The sequence below is a fragment of the Ooceraea biroi genome, chromosome 2 (assembly GCF_003672135.1).
Source record: "Ooceraea biroi isolate clonal line C1 chromosome 2, Obir_v5.4, whole genome shotgun sequence".
In the NCBI taxonomy this organism is placed as follows: Eukaryota; Metazoa; Arthropoda; class Insecta; order Hymenoptera; family Formicidae; genus Ooceraea; species Ooceraea biroi.
Genome location: NC_039507.1, coordinates 1,177,236 through 1,197,793, shown reverse-complemented (window position 1 = coordinate 1,197,793; position 20,558 = coordinate 1,177,236). Strand labels below are relative to the sequence as shown.

Here is a 20,558-nt window from a genome sequence, read left to right as displayed (position 1 = left end):
ATATCGGGCTAAACGAGTTTTGTTAGAAAATTACAATTTCTGTTCAAATTTAAAGGAAATTCAAATTTTTTTAAAATCCTTTCTCTCAATTCATTAATTGATTTGATGTTCTTTTGAAGAGACAAATTTAAATGCATTCTTAGAGTTTTTTTTACTTTTATAATTTTTCAATATATTATAATCAAAAATTTACTTAAACTTTATAAAGAATCTAGAAATCATTTTTATTTCGCCAAGAAATTATATTCAAATGTATATATTTAATCGCGGACACTGACCAATGTCTGATGGACGGACGAATTTTTCATACATTAACTGCATGCCAACAATTTATAAAGAATATCTTAAAAAACTAAACAAACTTATCTTCTTGTTACAACAATAACGCATCACTTAAATACATAATACAACAAAAATTGATTATTTAATTTATAATTTATAACTTTAACTAAAACATAAAAATGTACTTTATTTGTACTAAATCTGCAGTATGTGTAGTCAACAAGTTGTTTTGTTGCTTCAGATCAATATTACGCGGCAGCTCTGAATATCTTAATTCTTTTAAAAGTATTATTCATTTCGCAACAAAAGCCAATGTTAACTCTACGAGTTACTTCAACTTAATTCAATTAATCCTGGTTGCAACCGTCAACCTGTGAAAGTCGCTCTGTGGTTCCATTAATTATGCATCGCGCAAACTTGCGCCATGTGCCCGTTCGCGTTACATCGTCTTCGTTGATAATACGTGCTCTGACTTGCGAATTTAGAAAGAATGACAGTTCGCAAATTACATGCGGGATCATGTTCCTGTCTGTTTGTAACTGAATATTAAAATAATAATTTCAATATGAAATAATTGAGTAGCTACAATGACCATGACCATGACCATAATCCAATATTTTCGGCAAGATATCTACACTCTGTAAAACGTCATTTGATACTTACAACTATCTAGTTAAGCAGTAAATGTCAGTAATATAAGTTAGATATTATATATTATTTAGAAATATATCGGATTAAACAGGTTTTGTCAGAAAATTACCATTTCTATTCAGATTTAAAGAAAATTCAAAGTTGTTTTAAAGAAGAAAGCCTTTCTCTCAATTCGTTAATTGATTTGATGTTCTTTTGGAGAGACAAATTTGAATGGATTCTTACAGTTTTTTACTTTTATATTTTTAATAAATTTAATTCGTTCTCTTCTCTTCAACTTCAAGCTATTTAATTTTTTATTCATGATATCGACGTCGTTAGAAAGTTTTGCGAATCTTGAACTGTAATTCTTCAATATTTCATATTCAGTTCAACTTAATAGACCATATCATATCATACACAATATATCATATATAATCATATATAATTCACTAAATAATAAATGATTCTCACTTTATGATTGATTTAAATAGAATTCTGATGTCATTTGAATAGTGAAACTTAATTTGAATAAATTTAAAATTGAATAAACAAAAAAAAGTAAAAGAGATTTACTTAAGATAATTATGTAGTATGCGTATATTAATTTCTGATAACTTTTGACAATATTTTATATAATTGATGCACAGAGTTATTTTATTTTTGCAATAAAAAGCAGAAAACGACAGATCCGTCTATGCCTCCCCAAACTGATTAAAATGTATTCCACGAATAAAAGTAGAAAAATATGTAAAAATAATGTTAAAATTAAGAAATTTAAATTTCAATGCGTTGCTCTATTTTATTTTATAAAATAATTCTGACAGTATTTAAAAAAGTATGTCAAGATTTAATTGTTATATTATAAAATATATATATTTTAAATAAATAATTACAAATATATGTTTAAACATTCCACATCTGTAAAGTTATCTTACTTTTTATTTACGATTTATTGAGCGCTTTGCGAATACAGCATTATTATCTACGATGAAAGATTCAATAAATACTTGCAACATGTGTCAATAAGCAGGAAATGCAATTATGATTATCGACAGAAAGTAAAACATATAAACACAAGAAGCGTAAGCAGTAAAAATAGGAATGTATAATTTTATTTTGCGCCTTCATAAAAAATTAATGAAAAGCATCAGTTTTAATTATTCAGATTTAAAAACTTTTTCGAATTTTCGAGTTTGCAATTATTTATTTAGAAACAAAAACTAGATGCTGTTTATCCTTTGAATTTCATTAATATAAAAGGTGTAAATTTCTATAATAAATATAATACATAATACATTGTTTCCAATACACGAAAAGTTAAGCTTATCTCTGATATTGGATATCCTTGGATATAAAAAAGCGATATAAAAAGCGTTTCATAAGAACCATCTTTAAATATCTCACGCTTCATACCTGCTAGAATCAGTATTCGATAGAAATCAGACTGAATAACAGAATATGAACAATTAAACAACAAATACGAGCAGAGTCAATTAATCATCTTCTTTTACACAGAATTTTTCACGAGTCATGGCTTTTTTTGGAGAATGTAGGCTCCCTTCATTATAATTAGCACTGTCACAAGATTAAGTCCTCATAATATTGTGGTCGTGATTGAACTGCCGTTGGGGGAGTCATCGTATATCCGTCTCACCGGAACGAATCCAATCGTTACGTCCATTGAGCTAATTGATTTCGAGCGGTCGAACCCCTATAATCCTCCTTGACATCAGCGTTTCATTATAGTCACGCAATAAGTATCTTTGGAAATATTACGTATCATACAAGGTGTTCTACGTTTCAACTATTAAATTTTATAGCAACATGTTCTATGAGCAAAAAATGAGAAAAAAGATTGTATAAACACGAGACTATAAATGATTCATTAAATGCTTTATAAAATGCATTATATAGAAATTATGAGATATTAGGTGCATGCAAAATTTTTAGTCCTTTTTTCAGTGCTTTGATATTTGCTTTTGGTATTATTATTCAAATTCTAATAAATTCTCACTTTTTTACGTTTTGAAAAGTTAGCATCGAAATTTGTAAAATATTATATGTCACGATTTAACGATAAACATGACTTTGTAAAACGATAGTTAACGTGATGAAAAACCATGTATGTTTTTTGTATTCAGCAAACCATTTTTCACTTGGGCTGACAATGAACATTTTTCCGCACGCGGCATTCACCCAACTTGGCGCCTTCGCATTGCCACTTATTCCAATCGATGCAGTACTTTTTAACTAAGTAATACTTTTAAGACGTGGCAGAGATACGAAAATCTTTTTTTCGCAAATAAATTCGAAATTTATCCGAGAGATAGCAGAAAATCGTAAAAAGCGAGGACAAATATTTTGATGGCTGAATTGTATTGGCTATATCATACACATAAAAAGCGAAAATGTGCAAAAAAAGACTAAATCTTTTACACATAATAAAATAGATCGGTTGTTTTTATGTAATCTAATTCAGTTGTATTTGTTACATAAAGTAATTCAGGATAATCATTATGATTTACACGCTATGCACACGAGGATTAGAATTCACTGAAATCAAGTTGGAGCCCCGTACATAGATGAATAAACAAACGTTTATTCCGATCTAGAGCAACGTCATGCTGACAATGCGGAATAATAAGATTGTTTAGTGTATACACATAGTAGGTAATGATGAGAATTAAATGAGAAATTAAATGAATGAAAGAGATAAAAATAGTTCTCAATCGCAGTAAGTTCTGATATTCCTCTGATTGTCTCCTGGTTTGCCACAATTTCTTTAATTGTGAGAAATATTTTCTTAATTAAATAATCACTTTCTTATCAAAATTAACAAAATTAACATTAACATTAAAAATAAAAAAATAATATATCTCTATAACAATTAGAAAATAAAGCAAGATTTTACCTTCATCATAAATAAACTGCATTGGATCCTAAAGCACCCTGCTCTAACAAGAAAAATAAAAAAAAAACATCTCTGTGCATGGCAGAGGAAAAAATTGTTCTGTCGTCGTTTAAATGACAGTCCAGAAAACAAATTTGTAAACAACGTTATATTTTTTAAATGACTTGGACAATTTGATGAAAGTTTAATAAATGAAAGGTCACAGACTCTCTGATCTCTCTGTTGCGTGCAACTGCAAACATGACATAGAAAATCACGAAGATATTTTTGGTCACGTATAACGCTGTGAAATATTAGTCGCTTGTTGTGAAGAATGAAAGTAGTTGCCGTAACAAGTGCCAGAAGAGTTTTCGCTTTATTTCGACACTTGCCATCAATTGTCATAATCTATGTAGTTGTATGAAAATGTCTTAATGTAAATAGCTGTGTATGCGGAGTAATCATTAGAACAATTGTGCAATCATTTATATAGTTAATATAATTATCTACAATTATATTATCTACAATCTATCAAATCAAATTTATTATCAATTTGTATAATGTAATTGTTCATAAGTAATTGTTAATAATTATTATAATTATATACAAACAATTAAATCATAAAGAGTAAAACTCTCGGAATAAAAAACAGAAATTCTAAATAATTTTTTAGACGTCTATTAAGTCTTGAAAAAGTTCCGGGACTGCTTGTGTAACAACAACGTAAAGTTAATTAACGCTAATTGTAATAAATTATTTCAAACTTGCTAATTGGCTCAAAGCTGACGCGAGATACGCGTGCATCCAACAGATCGGAGAACACGCTTTGCGTCCCACAAAGATAAATTCAGTAACTTCGATGAAAGGCTGACAATCCGATGGTGAAACTTCTTTTGCAGCTTCGTAGAGAATAAGTTTACAATTCCCTCAAGAACTTTGCGCACACATAACCAGAATTTAGATTAAAACTTTCAATAATACCTACATGATATATTGTAATATGCATATCAAAATCTCATTGGAGTCACAAATTGTTGATATTGTCTTGCAAGACAGCAGATATCAAATATCAAATCCAAAATAACTATATCAAATCAAAGCAATGAATGTGCGAATAATCCTTCATATGTAAAATTTGATTAAAAATACATATAGTCTCACGCAACTTGTATATTTTTGCACTTTGACAATTGTGGTGGTTAAAATTGATTAGTATAAAGTTTATTTGAAAAATTAAGTACAAAATAACGTGTTGTTATTTACATCTTTAAAATGCAACTTGCTAAGACTCCAATCGTTCTTATGTCAAATAATTTTCTTCTAATTATACTTACATAAAGTTTTAGAATGCAAGGAAAAAGAATCTAATTATAAAATCTTAATTTTGTAAATTTAATTTCTTATTCTATTACTCAAAGATTACATAAATGGAAACAATAAATATCCATATTATATTCATATTATATACATATTTTATAATATGGAATCCACACAAATTAAATGATATTAAAAATTAAAAAAAAGTATTAAATTCGTTCTTTTGTGAGAGATAATAGGAAAATCATATGCAAATAAACGTCAGGTGCTTGGTGCACCCAAGTCGTACTCGTCTCAAGATGGCGCTCACGCGCACGTGCAACGTAAATTGAATGTTTTTATTTCTTATTGATTCATGAATATCCATCGATACGTAGATTGGATAAATCAGATTCTCTCAATTTTCCTATTCGAATCTAATTGAAAATTTAAAAGCGCCACTTTATCTTCAGGTTAAATGACAATTTCCTCCATCCCTGATAGGAATGAAGTAATAAAAAGTGCGGAGAACGATCTCCAGCCTCTTTACGGGATTTCCTCAGCGGCTTTGTGCCGCAGTTCGACCTTTAATCTTTAACTGGTGCATCAAAAAGAAGTTACACGTGTTTCGCGTGATACGGCGAAGCTGTATAAACGTTTCTATAAAAAGGAAAACTACTGATATAGGTCTGAAGGTTCGCATTTATCGCATGGATGTGATGCGGGAGCAATAAAAGGACGACGAAAACTTTCCATTATCGAAAGGACAGGAATTGATTGATTCAAATAACGATTGAATTCACGTGAGATATGAACTAGCAGCAGCCATTCGGATGTACCTCGAGATCGATTCTCCTCCCGGGAGGACCTTCTACTGGACATCGAGTGCACCCGGTCGCAGGAATCGGGCGCCATAATCTCTCCCGAGACCCTGGCGAACCAGGATGTAGCGAGCCGGCGACGGCACAAGAGCAGAGACAACCGGCAAGTCGCAACACCGAGATGACTGACCCTGTTTTTTCTTTCGAGAAATCGTCACGCACGCTCCCCTGTCACGATCGCGTCCGCGCGATTGTCTGGTAGTCACTGATGATAGTGAGCCCGAAGAGGAACGCTCACGTGCGCATCGCCGCTTCTTCCGGTACGGCGGTGGCGGCGGCGACGGTGGCGAAGATCGCGCACGCTCGCGCGCCAGCGACTGCCGATTGACAGGGGGTGGTGCGAGCCGAGGGCGAGGATGGTGCACGAGGTCGAACGCCGGCGGAGCTCGCAAAACACAAGGGCTCGCACCTCAACCGCGCGACGGCTCGGAAGCGACTGGCATCCCGAGGGCTTCCGCGCCTCCTCCTGGTTGGTCGGTCGCTCGGCGGTCGCTTGGATGGCTGGCTGGCTGCTCGACAACCCGCTTGTGCTGATTCTGACTCTCTCGCACCACCAGGGGCGCAGACGCTCTAAAAAACAATCGCCTAGCCATGGTTGGATTCACTCCCTTCAGTCTTCCGTTCACCTTTTTTGATCATCCCTTGGAATCGAATGCTCACGAGATTTAATGTCATAAATGTTAAATGTCAGTGAATACTGTGATTTATTATTCCACACGAATAACAACAATACATCATGACACTTAATTATGTATCGTATAGATTTATATACGATTTAATGGGTATAAAATTCTTATTTCAAATTACATGTTTTATACATGTTTTATACAACAAATTGCACATTACATATAAATTCAATTCCGATTTATACTATAAATGATCACATAGGTCCATTTTTTCTCGGGTTACTTTAATGTTTAATTGGATTATCCGATTAGATAGGCCATGATATTTTTCTCAGTGTACAAATTATCTTGTAATATTCTTTGTATAATACAGATTCTTGTAATATATTTCGGCGCCAGAAGCAATTTTGTTGTCGAAAATCTTTTCAGAGATCGCATTGCATACATGGAAAATATGCAGCATAATATCAAGTAGTATAAAATAAATAAGATAAATAAAAAGAAGAAAGTAAATAATGAATTCTCAACAAATTATTGCGCATAGAAATTTTTATTATTATTAAAAAAAATCAAGTTTTTCTTTGGAAAGAAAGAGAAATTTATAGTATTTTATTAAAGAGATTTATACTATAAATCGGAATCGAATTTATATGTAATGTGCAATTTGTTGTATAAAACATGTAATTTGAAATAAGAATTTTTCCAAAAAAGAGGGAAGAGGGATAAACTGAGTCTTTAGATAGCAGTGCACAGTAGAATAATGACATTAATTATTTAGAGATTTGTTCAGAAAATGTTCAGAAATGTTCAGAAAAATTATGATATGTACATTTATTAAATCTGATAAAATTATTTATTACAATTACAATTAGAGAAACCAATATTTACTTTCTTTTCCTCATCCAACCAAGTTAGCAGTTCTAATCTAATATTTTTTTAACTTGTCATATAATTTAACTCTTCATTTCGTAACAACTTCTCGCAGTTGACGAAGATTGCAGACAGTATTAACGGAATCGAATTTTCTTGCGTAAACTAGTAGAACGATATACCCTGTTTACATTAGAAGGAGAAGCGTTTGCTTTTGGAAAACCACTTATACTTCTATTAAAGATTTTCCGATATACCACCATTTTTATCAAGTGAAATTCAAGCGAATACGTCACATGTCTTTTATCGTGCTTCTGTGCATGTCTTTTGATATATTCTACACTCTTCCAAGTGTCACATAATCCTCTTCTTACAATCTTCTATTTCTGTAACATTCTTCGAAGCAGCTGCGAACCCAGGTACCTTGAATCTTTTGAAGAGTCCGTTTTGCAAGGAAGATGTTGTATATTCAAGCTCACTTTACGTACTCATGTTATATCATAGGTATTCTTTTCTTTCCTCTCAATTTTTCTATACTTCAACTTTCCTATACCTTTTCAATATATTAATGATGTTTCCATATCTTGTATAGGGAATACGTGAGTATAATGTTTTACATAATTATCTTGTTTTCACATATTTTTCTTTTTTTTATACAACCTAAAAACCTAAAAAAATAAATAAAGAATAGAAAATCAAGAATAGTATTATATGAAATAATTCAAGATTTGTAGTCAATTATATAACATTGTAAAAACTTTACATTGTATTTATGAAATTGTAGAACTATAATTATTATGGTCATTATTAAATAACAACTATAATAAACAAAAAAATATATAGATAAAGATATTATCCTATCTTGTTCCAAAAGAACATATCTCTCTGTTATTTGACTTACATGGATTTACATGAGTTAGTTGCATTCTATTGTATCATCATTTGATATTTTAATCTTTACATTTATCATAACATACTTCATAAAAAACCATTATATAAAATTTATGTTTTCATTTCATTTTATTATATTATAATATATAAACTTCGTTAACATCTCGACTGCTACGTATATCATTGATACATGTACAGATTTCACGTATATCTGTAATTTAATACGTACTTTAATACACTTTTCTATCGATAATGTACATCCAGAAAATATACTTCCATATAAACCTAATGTAAAATAAATTTGTCCTGGATTTAAAAAGTGTTAGTATGTATATTAGATTGAAGCTGGTAGCATATTTTTCAAAATATGAATGTCTGAAGCAGCTTCTCTTCCTTTCCAAAGAAAAACTTGATTTTTTTTAATAATAATAAAAATTTCTATGCGCAATAATTTGTTGAGAATTCATTATTTACTTTCTTCTTTTTATTTATCTTATTTATTTTATACTACTTGATATTATGCTGCATATTTTCCATGTATGCAATGCGATTTCTGAAAAGATTTTCGATAACAAAATTGCTTCTAGCGCTGAAATATATTACAAGAATCTGTATTATACAAAGAATATTACAAGATAATTTGTACACTGAGAAAAATATCATGGCCTATCTAATCGGATAATCCAATTAAACATTAAAGTAACCCGAGACAAAATGGACCTATGTGATCATACATGATCATACATAATTGGCTATATACAGGGTGGTCCACTTAAATCGATCATCTTAGATATTTCACTTGTTTTTGATGATACGAAAAAATGTTTAAGGAAAAAGTTGCACCGTTCGAAGGGGCTATCATGATGACAGAACAAAAATGTTTTCAAGGCTATTTGTTTCAGAGATTCAAAGGTCAAGATAATTTTTTTAAATGGAACTACATATTTTTGTTTGCGCAATTTTATAGCCAACATCGAGAGGAGTTCAGCGACCTATGACAACATGACCTTTAAATGATCTTGAACGCGGGAAACAGAAAAATCAAACTTTATGCTCTTCAACACAAAAATTTATTTAAGGAGGTGTTCGAAATGATGTCCTCCGACTTCAATACATTTTCTAATACGATGCACAAATGATACTCTTACCCTTTCTATCATTTCTGAATTTATACTACCACATGCATTCAAAATGCGCTCTCTCATGTTTTCTTGTGTAGTTGGTACATCATTGTAAACAGTGTTCTTTAACATTCCCCACAAAAAAGTCTAAAGGATTCAAATTAGGAGAACGTGCTGGCCAACTGATATGTTTTCCTCTTCCTATCCAGTGTTCCGGAAACATTTCGTGTAAAACTGTAGGTGCAACACGTGCGTTATGAGCCGGACAACCACCATGCTGATACCACATTTGTAAACGAGTTTCTAACGGCACCTCTTCCAATAAGTTTGGTAATTGTTGGGACAAAAAATCAGCATATTTTTGACCATTTAATGTACCATCAATAAAGAAAGGGCCAATGATTCGATTGTGTAAAACACCACACCATACATTAAGACTCCATGGACGTTGACGTTCTACTTGTCGAAGCCACCTTGGATTTTCAACGGACCAATAGTGCATATTTCTTCTATTTACTTGTCCATGGTTAGTGAAAGTTGATTCATCGGTAAACAATATTCCGTTGAAGAAGAATTCATTGACCTCCAACTGTTGTAGCGCCCATTGACAAAATTCTATTCGATTAATAAAATCATTTCCATGAAGTTCTTGATGCAATGCAATGTGATATGGATGAAATGAGTGGCGTTTAAGAATGCGTAAAACACTTGTCTTGGAAATACCAGTATTTCTTTGTATTTGTCGAGAACTGATATGTGGATTATTTGCCACTGCAGCCAAAACAGTAACTTCTGCTGGTTCATTAGTTTGCAAACGAGGTCGCATTTTTTTACGTGAACAAACACTTCCAGTTTCACGAAATGTTTTAATAAGACGGTCAAAAGCAGCGCGAGACGGTAAACGCTTTTCAGGGTATCTTTGGCCGTACATTCTCTGCGCCTCTGTAGAGCTTCTTCCGCTTTCACCGTAAATAAGAAGCATTTCTATTCTTTCCTCTTTCGTATAATCAGTCATATTTAAACTCTTATATCGAGAAGCTCAGGAAATGAACTGAATTGCGAAAGCATTTCACGATCATAAATATTTACATACACATACACACACTCACACAATACATGTATGGAATTATTTCAATCTTACATTCCATTGAATTCCAGAACATGAGAGTGTTTACCGATGAATCAATGTTCACTAACCATGGACAAGTAAATAGAAGAAATATGAACTATTGGACCGTCGAAAATCTAAGGTGGCTTCGATAAGTAGAACGTCCATGGAGCCTTAGAAAATGTATTGAAGTCGGAGGACATCATTTCGAACACCTCCTTAAATAAATTTTTGTGTTGAAGAGCATAAAGTTTGATTTTTCTGTTTCCCGCGTTCAAGATCATTTAAAGGTCATGTTGTCATAGGTCGCTGAACTCCTCTCGATGTTGACTATAAAATTGCGCAAACAAAAATATGTAGTTCCATTTAAAAAAATTATCTTGACCTTTGAATCTCTGAAAAAAATAGCCTTGAAAACATTTTTGTTCTGTCATCATGATAGCCCCTTCGAACGGTGCAACTTTTTCCTTAAACATTTTTTCGTATCATCAAAAACAAGTGAAATATCTAAGATGATCGATTTAAGTGGACCACCCTGTATAATAAAATCCGAAAATTTAAAATTTAATTTAATTTTATATGATGATATATAATAATGTCAAAAAATTGGCGCGATATGATTTTATATTTTATACTACAATCATATTTGATTAGATCTCGTTATAGTTGTATATGTATGAAGAGATCCGATAAACATATATTATTTGATCATATATAATAATACGTAAAATTTTGTTTGATATGATTATATCTGTATACAATCATATTCAGCTAGATCTGAGTGCACATAAAACCAGATCTGTTCAAACATGATTACATTAAGATAAGATCATATCGCGCCAAAATTCGGACATCACTATACAAAATAATATAAAATTTTATATGCCATCAGATCTTTTCGGATCTTATTATGTATATTTACATCTGACCATATTATATCCATTTTTTCTCGGGAAGTAACAAACGGATATATCCGATTAAATTGTATAAAAGACAAAGAAACTGATCGGACATATCCAATGAAGGTAATCGGACATATCCATCATTTAATCGGAAGACAAGAGTAACAATAGGATACACTATTTAATCGGTTTATCCGATGGAAATTTTTCTCAGTGTAGCTACATGGTAAGAGTGAAAGTTATGGAACTTGAAAAAATAGACACATACATAATATATACCATTTAAAAAAATCACTTATTAAGTTTTGCATATTACTATTTAGTTTAAGATATTAATTCAATGTTATGTTATTTAACTTTCGTAGTGTTAATATTTTTATTAATAGAAAATGAAACAGTTGAAGAAAGTTGTTGGCTTAATTAAAAGTCTGCACATTTAAGTGAAAAGAAAATTGAAGATAAAGTATTGCTTTCATTTCTCTTTCTGCCATTACTTTAATAATATTTATACAGAAGATGATGACAATCGTTTCTTAAATGGCTTGACTTAGCTTGAAGAACAATTTACAAAGTAAGTCCCAGAAATATAATGCACTCCACTAAAATGCATATCTTTTTCAGATATATTTTTAAAAAAGTTAATTACAGTACAATTAATTTCAAGCTGCTATCATATTAAACTTTAAATTAGCAATTTTTGAATCATCTGAATTTTCTGAATCTCTGAAGGAGCAAATAACGAAATTTATCTTATAAAAGATCTTCACTAAATAAATTAAATAAACTTTTATTAAAATTTATTACAATTGTTATTCTTTATTCGAAAAACAAATCGCTGCTTTCTGTCTTAATAATATAGAGTCGCGTGATAATCGATATGCGGGATACGTTACGCAGCGGCAAGAAATCACAGCGACTGCTTAAATTTCTGTTTGTTTCGCAAAGTTGCTCATACCTAACAGCTGGAACTTATCGAGACATAAACATAAACCCTTCACCCTTTTCTTTCCTCCCTATGTTTAGTAAACCTTTGTTTTAGTAAAGTTCTATTTGTCTCGAATGTTCTCTGCTCTGTTTCGTTTCTCTCCTTTCTCCCTGAAACCTTTAAAAACTTTTTTTCGAACTTTTAGTCTTAATCCCTAGGATCTTGAATCTCGCTGACTTTTCTTCGACAGTATGCGACAGTATCACGTGATTATCGGGGGTGAAGCGCGGTCGGAGATGGTTAGAGGCATCAATCAATTCTAAATATAAAAACAAACTATAAAAATAAACGGCAAAAGTTTGATACGTTTTACGAGAACATCTGATAGGTATAGATAGACGGCAGAATTTTATTTGGTTTTGGTCTTGGTAGCCTGCGGGAATTTACAAGAGACGACATGATTTGCGATGCGATGAAGCACTTACGCATTTATGTCAGTCAAGAATTACGATTCGAAAACAACGTCTCGTTCTTTGATCTTGCTCTTTGATATATATTGTATGATATAAAGCATAATCTCGTGTGACCACCTGGGAGATAACAAAGCCTTTTTAAAAATTAAGTATGGGAAAGAGAATATGAGATGGAGCCAAATTCTATATGTGTGATAATATCAATGATAAAGCCACTGATGATAATCATTCTTACTGCACAAGCGAGATTATTCAAAGGGTTTCAAAGAAAATCCAAAAGCTCTCGACAGATGCTTACGCTCAAAGTTCTTTAAGGCCGCCGATGAATGTGCACTCGAGTTAATTCGGTTTGTGTGTGACTTTTAAAGTTCAAAGTATCGTTAAGCTCGCGCATAAAGCGGTTCCGCATCCTGCTTTCCAGCTGCCTCATTATTTCAGTATAATTTACCTTTCCGAATAGCAAATTTACCGTTATTTAAAAACGAAAGGAAAGAATTAAACGTGATCAGCAATTTCTAATTACTGATTTAACGACCAAAGCGTTAAAGGTGTATGCAATCAGAAGTTGCTCCGACCGCGATCTCTTAAGAAAATAAATTTACTTGGAACTTTATTACGGAGCAGCTATGTAATTACTAAACAAATAGCATCAGCGTATTTGTACAACCGAGAAAATACACAAAGAAAGAATTCTACTTCGCAAGTACTTTGTTCACAGATGTAATACTGTATTACATAAAACAGTGAATAATAATGTTCTTTGGTAAATTTAAAGGAGAAAATAATGCTAAATATTGCAAATTTTCAAAATTTATAATTAATTTAATTTTTGAAAGTTTAATTTAATAAGATTTGTTTTTGAACTTTATGATCCTTTATATCTTCAGGTGTTTTCAAAAATTATTATTGTATGTTTAATTATTTTATGCTTAGGTGCGCAAATTAATTCGATGCTTTTTTTGAAATAATTGAATCTTTATTACAAAAATATATATATCAATTTTCGAAATATTCGCCATTATTTTTCAATCCTTTTCTCCATTTATCAGGCAGTTAACGAATCTTCTCTTGAAAAAAAGAAAGGTCAATTTTTTCAAAAAAGAATTAATTTGCACATCTAATAGATAGATAGCGTCGTGCGCACGTAAATCTCTTGACTAATCTTTTATCGAAATCTTCTCTTTAAATATAGCACATCTTTTATTCAGGAAAATAGATGCAAATTTTATGGCCTATCTATTCTCATCTTTTACATCAATATCTTCTTGCTTCATGCAATCACGTCAAGAAACTAAGGCGCCATCAGCTTAGAACATAACTCAATGAACAGAATAATTTCTGCTTCAATGTGTTGAAACTTCCAATGTACTTTCATATCGCGATAACAAAAGTGACTCAAATCTCCTTGACTGACTAGGAATTGTCAGGTATAAATGTTGCAACAGGCTATTAAGGAGGCACAGTAAAGCAATAATATATAATATATAATAATGCTGCGAGACATTAATAGATATCCTTTAAACATACTATCACAGTTCGCGAAATGTAATATCTCGATTATATAAAATTTATTATATTATATATATAGATTACATTACTTAAAGTTTTCAATTATTATGTTCTAAATGAGCAATCTTTGTAGTTGCATTAGCTGATACTTCAGCTTTATTACTACGTTGTTATATCAAAGCTTCGTTAAATGTTAGTAAGGTGTCGTACATTAAATTCTCGTTAACGTCTAGTTTTTCAACGTATAATTTTTAGCGAGCTTTCTAATATACATTATTCAATACAATTGTGGCAATTAAAATGAACGAGTGTCTCATTTTTCCTACATTATTTGAAATTAATGTCTTGACAGCTTTAATAGTCATTAACATTTCCCATGGTTATTGTAACAGGAAAATTACACGTGGTTACCAAGCTACCTCGTTTTGCACACTACACGAAACGATTACAATAGTTAATATATAATTAGCGCAATTAACGCAAAATTAAATTACTTTATATAATACTTGCTCAAATAAAGCGACTGCAAATATCTCAATACTACATGTGCTTCACGTGGAAATGATAGAAACAGCGGAATAATCACGATAACTTTGTAACAATTTAATTATAATGGAGGTTTCAAAATGTGACAGGTCGGCGAATTGTTCATTGTTACTTTGAAGGATCGGCATTGCAATCAACGGTTTTAATAAAATCATTGCAATAATACCAAGAATCGTTTAATGATATTGTCATGCAGCGTGAATACTTCATTAAATTCTGAAAACGATGGAAATACAATTAAGACCACGATAATCCAAGATTGGCAGACACATTTTTATTATAGAATCGCAGAACATGCTTTATCTCGCCTTTACCGTGCCGTAATAATTATCGGACTGAAATATAGATTCAACCTTCCGAAGCCTTTTAAAATATAATCAATAATTCAAGTGAAATAAACATCAAATAATTACTTCGACAAAAGAAAAGATTCCCACACAATGACGAATCAATCTGCGAAACAATTTCTTATTGACTTTATATCTTCTCTTGCGTATTTTCAGAATCTTATTCAAAAGAATATCTTGTAATTTTTCTTTGAGATAAAAGGGGAAAAACTCGAATTCATATACATAAATTAAAAAATTTTTATCACAGAATAATCTCAACAGACAAATGATAAAAGATTAATTATATAATAATATTTTTTTATATGAATATGAACATTCACGAAAAGATGTAAAAAAATAATTTTTAATTCTTCAAAATAATTATTGCAACATTATTTCGAAGAAAAGTATAAGAGGATAAAAATGTTCAAATAATAATATCGGCTTCATGTCGAAACTTAAATATTTTTACTAAATGCTAATATAATTCATTTTTTTAAATATGTTTTACATGAGTCGGACTCGTGTGTCGCTCTTAACATTAAATTATACTACTACATTTATATGAGTTACATAAACTATAAACTTTCTTCGTGGAAAGTGAAACTGCTCTCGTTAGGCGTTAGCCTGAGACTACTTGAAAGCACATTGAGCTTTTCTCACACAGTCGGTAAGGCAGGAAAGAAAGCATTGAACTCATTGGATTCAATGAGGAAAAAAGCTTACAAGGCACCTATCTTATCAACAGAGCAATCTCGCAATGCCCAAGGAGTATCATTATACGTGCCAAAAATTGATAAAGCTCTGTTATAAAGATCTGTGTACTTCCGGCTGATGATAAACAATAAATTATCGTTGCAAGAAAATAATTATTTTAGTTATGTGCAGTAATCTCTATTAATAATTAATTCAAATAGCAAAATTAAATATTCTTAATTTCATAAAATCGTCACACATTTTCTTATATAATGTAAAAATTAGTACTTATGTAATAATAATATAGCAACTTATATTCCCAAAATGTTTTAATTTTCAATAGGATGCCTTTATCAATTAATTTTATTTCGAAGGCAATCGATATTTATTTCATTTTTATAGTTATTTATAAATTTTTATAGTTATTTATAAATCTAAGATTTCTCCGCATGTCTTCAAATAAAAAAAAGAGATAAATATAAATTAAGTATCTTATGTAATATTTTACATAAACATCAATCTCTTCTTAATATTTATTATAATAATTTTATATTTGAAATAGACGAGAGAAATAAAAATCCCACTAAAAAAACTTCACAAAGGTAAAAAAAAGTACGCCAAATACATAAAAAATTTGAAATAGAAAGAAAATAATTGAGAAGACAATATATCTCGTTCATAGAAAATGTGAACATCTCAAAAGATCATTTTTTAAATTATATAGAGAGATTTACCTTATGACATTATTGCATCGCTAAAATTTACATTTTATGACAATTAGGAGATAATATAAGGGCATCACAGATTCTAAAAGTTTTATTGATGGGATGAAATTGAATGTTTCCTTTTTATCAACCGGAAAATTCAGCTACCGAAATTGTAAGATATTAATATCTCGTATAGGCGATATGGTAAAAATAGTTTTTCTTCTAGCCGGAAACAGTCTTTTCCTGTGATATCTTTGTGTGTCTAATATTGTGTAAGATATATGATCGAACGGCTTTATACAGAGAATACCGTGTAAGAAGGTACGTTCAATTTATTAACGGTTCATTATCCACGACGTAATTGACAAGGCACCTAATTGAGGTATTTCGCGTAAGTAATATTATTAAGGAAGGCTTCCGACTTAGAAATGGTATAAGGAGAACCGCATTACTTGACAGAGTTAATGTTACTATAATGGCAAAAGTAATAAGATCTTCTATACTTCTATAAATTTTCACTGCAAAAGTTAAAACACCATTTTGGATTTACTTTGGTAAATAGTACGAGTATAGATCGCATTTAAACTTTAAGTCCCCTTTTAATCCGTGTGCTTAAATGCTAAGTTAAACCATTTATACATGTATGCATGAATGTGCTGTAGTGTTGTTTGTATTGGACGATAATTTGTAAACTGTTTTATTTTATCACTCCGTAGTTTATTCGAGCCCTGCGTCGTTTTCGTATCAAAATGACATTGAAATATTTACGACATACGATATCTTTAATGCAGTTGTCATGTTATCGGATCGATCCTAATAGGGGGTGAGCTAAGAATACAAATGCACTTGATCATGAGTGCTTTTTCACAAGATCATTAGATTCTGATTTCAAAGCGTACGCCGCAACTGGATGATAATTTGCGATAGTAATGTCAAACAAGAATGTCCGCGGAAAAAAGATGGTCGTGAACCTTTGACATTTCCGTCGTAAAAATAGCGACAAATTGGAGGATACCTGTACCGCGTACGCGAAGTATTTCCCAAAGTTCGATTCAATGTTTAATGTAAAGTTATTCTTAGTTTCCCAGCATCAAATATAGATGATTGTTAAATATGTATCTAACACATATTTTTTGCATTTAGATTTCTAAATATGTCATGAGAAAGAAATATAACTGGAGCTAATTGTTTATCAAAGACGGTAATAAAGATGATAAAAGCATCATAAACATCTTTAAAAATGTTTTATAGTAACGCAGATGTATCACTATTAGTTATCACTTTTTAAATTAATCTTTCTTCGAACTTTATGTAAATACCTTTATGTATATAAAGCTTCAACCTTATTACTTTTCTTGCCAGCAATATTAGATATGAGAACATATTCTTATTTTTATATTCTGTAAATACTCTTTCATTTCTCGAGATTTCCGCACAGAGATTTTTGCACGGAATTTTCCTGAGAAAGATTGTATCGTTCCATCATATAAAACGCATAGCTTGTATGTTCACCGCAATTTATACGATAATCTTTCAAATATTATTCTCATAAACTTTTTGTCGTCGCAGCAAAATTGCACAAAACATTAACCTGCGAACTGCTAGTTTACTGTGAAATGATATTTATATAACGAATATTTGTCACCTCTTTCGCTTTGATAAAAAAATCAAATTATTTTCCATAAATATGCTTGTACTTTCTAGTTGTAACACTTATTCTTTAAACATTTTATTCAGTGAGATATTTAGCTCAGATAAACCATAGATTTTTAAAATCCGATATAATTGGATACAATATATTTTACATTAAACTGGTAATATCGATAATCGGTAATAACATGGATTTAATTACTTACGTTTAATGCAGAATTAAAGGTGAAAGAATATAAAGCTGCACTTACCTAAAACAAAAAAATTTTAATACTTAAAGAAGCTGTCCCATATAGTGGAATATAATATTAATAATACAATAAAATACAATACAAATGTAAAACAATTAATTTAAACCATTATTAATGCATTTACTTTTTTGTTACATAAACTACAAACTTTACTCAAATTTTAATAATAGCATTTGACAAGTGCATTAATCTAAAAATTGAGAAAAATTTAGAAAGTTAAGAGTTCTTTCGAAATAATTAAATAAATTTTCTTTCACAATTAAAACATATTTTTAAAAATTCTTAAATACAGAACATATATTTTAAGTTTAAGCAAAACATTCTTAGTTGATTTTGTAAAAGTATTATTATTTCTATATTACGTTTAATACCAGTAAACATTTAAATATAGTAATAACAAATTTATACAAATAATGTAAAACTATATTATTTTAATCCGTTTCTTATTTTACAAATATAACAATCACCTAAGCTAAATGTATAGGTAATTTCTTTTCAGTGAGATAATTTTCAAATTACCTTTAATTTAATTTCGTGAGTAGAGCAGTTATGGTTAGCTATTTCTTCTTAAAACTAAATTACTAGAAATTAGCATAATGATCAGACTATGGAGATGATAAGGAAATGTTAAGAGAAAGCATAGAATATCCGCCTGCTTGAAAAAACTTTCGTTTTACCCTAACGACGAGAGCACTTTAAAGCTTTCCGGATTCCACCGTTGCGTTGTCTGAAAGCGCAAAGTAATGATCTCTCCGTGGTCAAAAAGAAAGGGAAAACTCTACCTTTTTCCGGTCCCTGAAATGTTCTTATACCTACGAATAAGATACATGGAGTTTCTCATAAAAATGGACAAACTTCTGTTGTGAAAGATGAAGCAGTGAGCACTCAAGCAAAATGGCTCCCGTTTTATGCCTGAATAAGTCTGGCTTATGTACAATACAAGGTCGCCTGGAATTAGACTAGTTTCGCTATTCCAACAGAGTCAGATTACTCTCCAGAGAGTATAAAACACGTAGGTCAATGTAATTGCGGTTGAAACAAAGATATAAGCTAAACCGACTATGTGTGTTTTAATAACATCTGTAATAATGAGAAAACTACAAATTTTGCCAGAATTCTCGTTCAAATACGAGACGTTAATTGCAACTTGGCATTGTTATAAATTTGAGTATGATATATAAGATAATAAAGATGTAACGTTAATGAGAGAACATAAGCTATCTTCCAAATAAAGCTTTAAAAAATTACACTGTTTTTTTGATATATCTTTTCCTTTTGGTACCTATAATTATATTTTAAAATTATTTTTCTATTAATTATACATTCTTAGATTTAACATTCTTCAGTTTTCTCTACAAGGTTTATTCACTATTGTAATTTACATATAGTTTTCAGAATACTTGCTTCCAATATAATAATATAATATATGTAATTGCACGAAACTACAAGGTTTACTCACTTATAATTTACATACCTATTACATATATTTTCAGGCTAATTGTTTATAATATATGTAATTGCACGAAACTTATGAGAATATGTAAACGTTTATTATTAAATGTTACATTGTCTCACATTGCGATACACGGAAATTTAAGATATTTAAGTTATTTATTAAAACCTACGTTTTTAATATAAACTGCAAATAAAATAACAGAATTGCTATCTGTAATTAACTTCAAACACTTTATGAAAAATATGATAAAAAAGTAATATTTTCCAAAAACTTAAAGTTGAAGGTTTTCCTTCCATCCATTTCTGACTAAAGTAAAAGTAAAACTTTTTTCCTCCATCATAGTCTTTTTAAAGAATACTAAATATTTTAATAACAATATTATGTAACAAAGGACATGTGCTACTGTTATTATCATGATCAAAAAATTTTACGGTATTTTGAAATCATTAAATATAACAGAGATGTTAGTATTTATATAGTAATAATTAATATTTTGCTGAATTGTTATTGTTTGTC

The 20,558-nt window shown here is 30.5% G+C and overlaps 1 protein-coding gene and 1 long non-coding RNA gene across 16 annotated transcripts in view; both read right to left on the bottom strand.

The window, feature by feature from the left end:
• Positions 1-20,558, bottom strand: part of LOC105287946 (potassium channel subfamily T member 2) — a 161,017-nt gene that overhangs the window by 115,161 nt on the left and 25,298 nt on the right. The window contains exon 1 of one of the 15 annotated variants that reach the window (XM_026975566.1): positions 5,941-6,406. The exons of the other annotated variants lie outside the window; for them this stretch is intronic. The gene's annotated coding sequence lies outside the window, so the exon portion shown is untranslated. Of the gene's footprint in view, positions 1-5,940; positions 6,407-20,558 lie in introns of those variants that run through there. 15 annotated transcript variants of the gene reach the window in all.
• LOC105287943 lies at positions 7,343-9,191 on the bottom strand. Its single transcript, XR_895520.3, has 2 exons — positions 8,380-9,191; positions 7,343-8,146 (listed from the first exon to the last, which is right to left on the bottom strand). It is a non-coding gene; the product is annotated as an uncharacterized LOC105287943 (long non-coding RNA).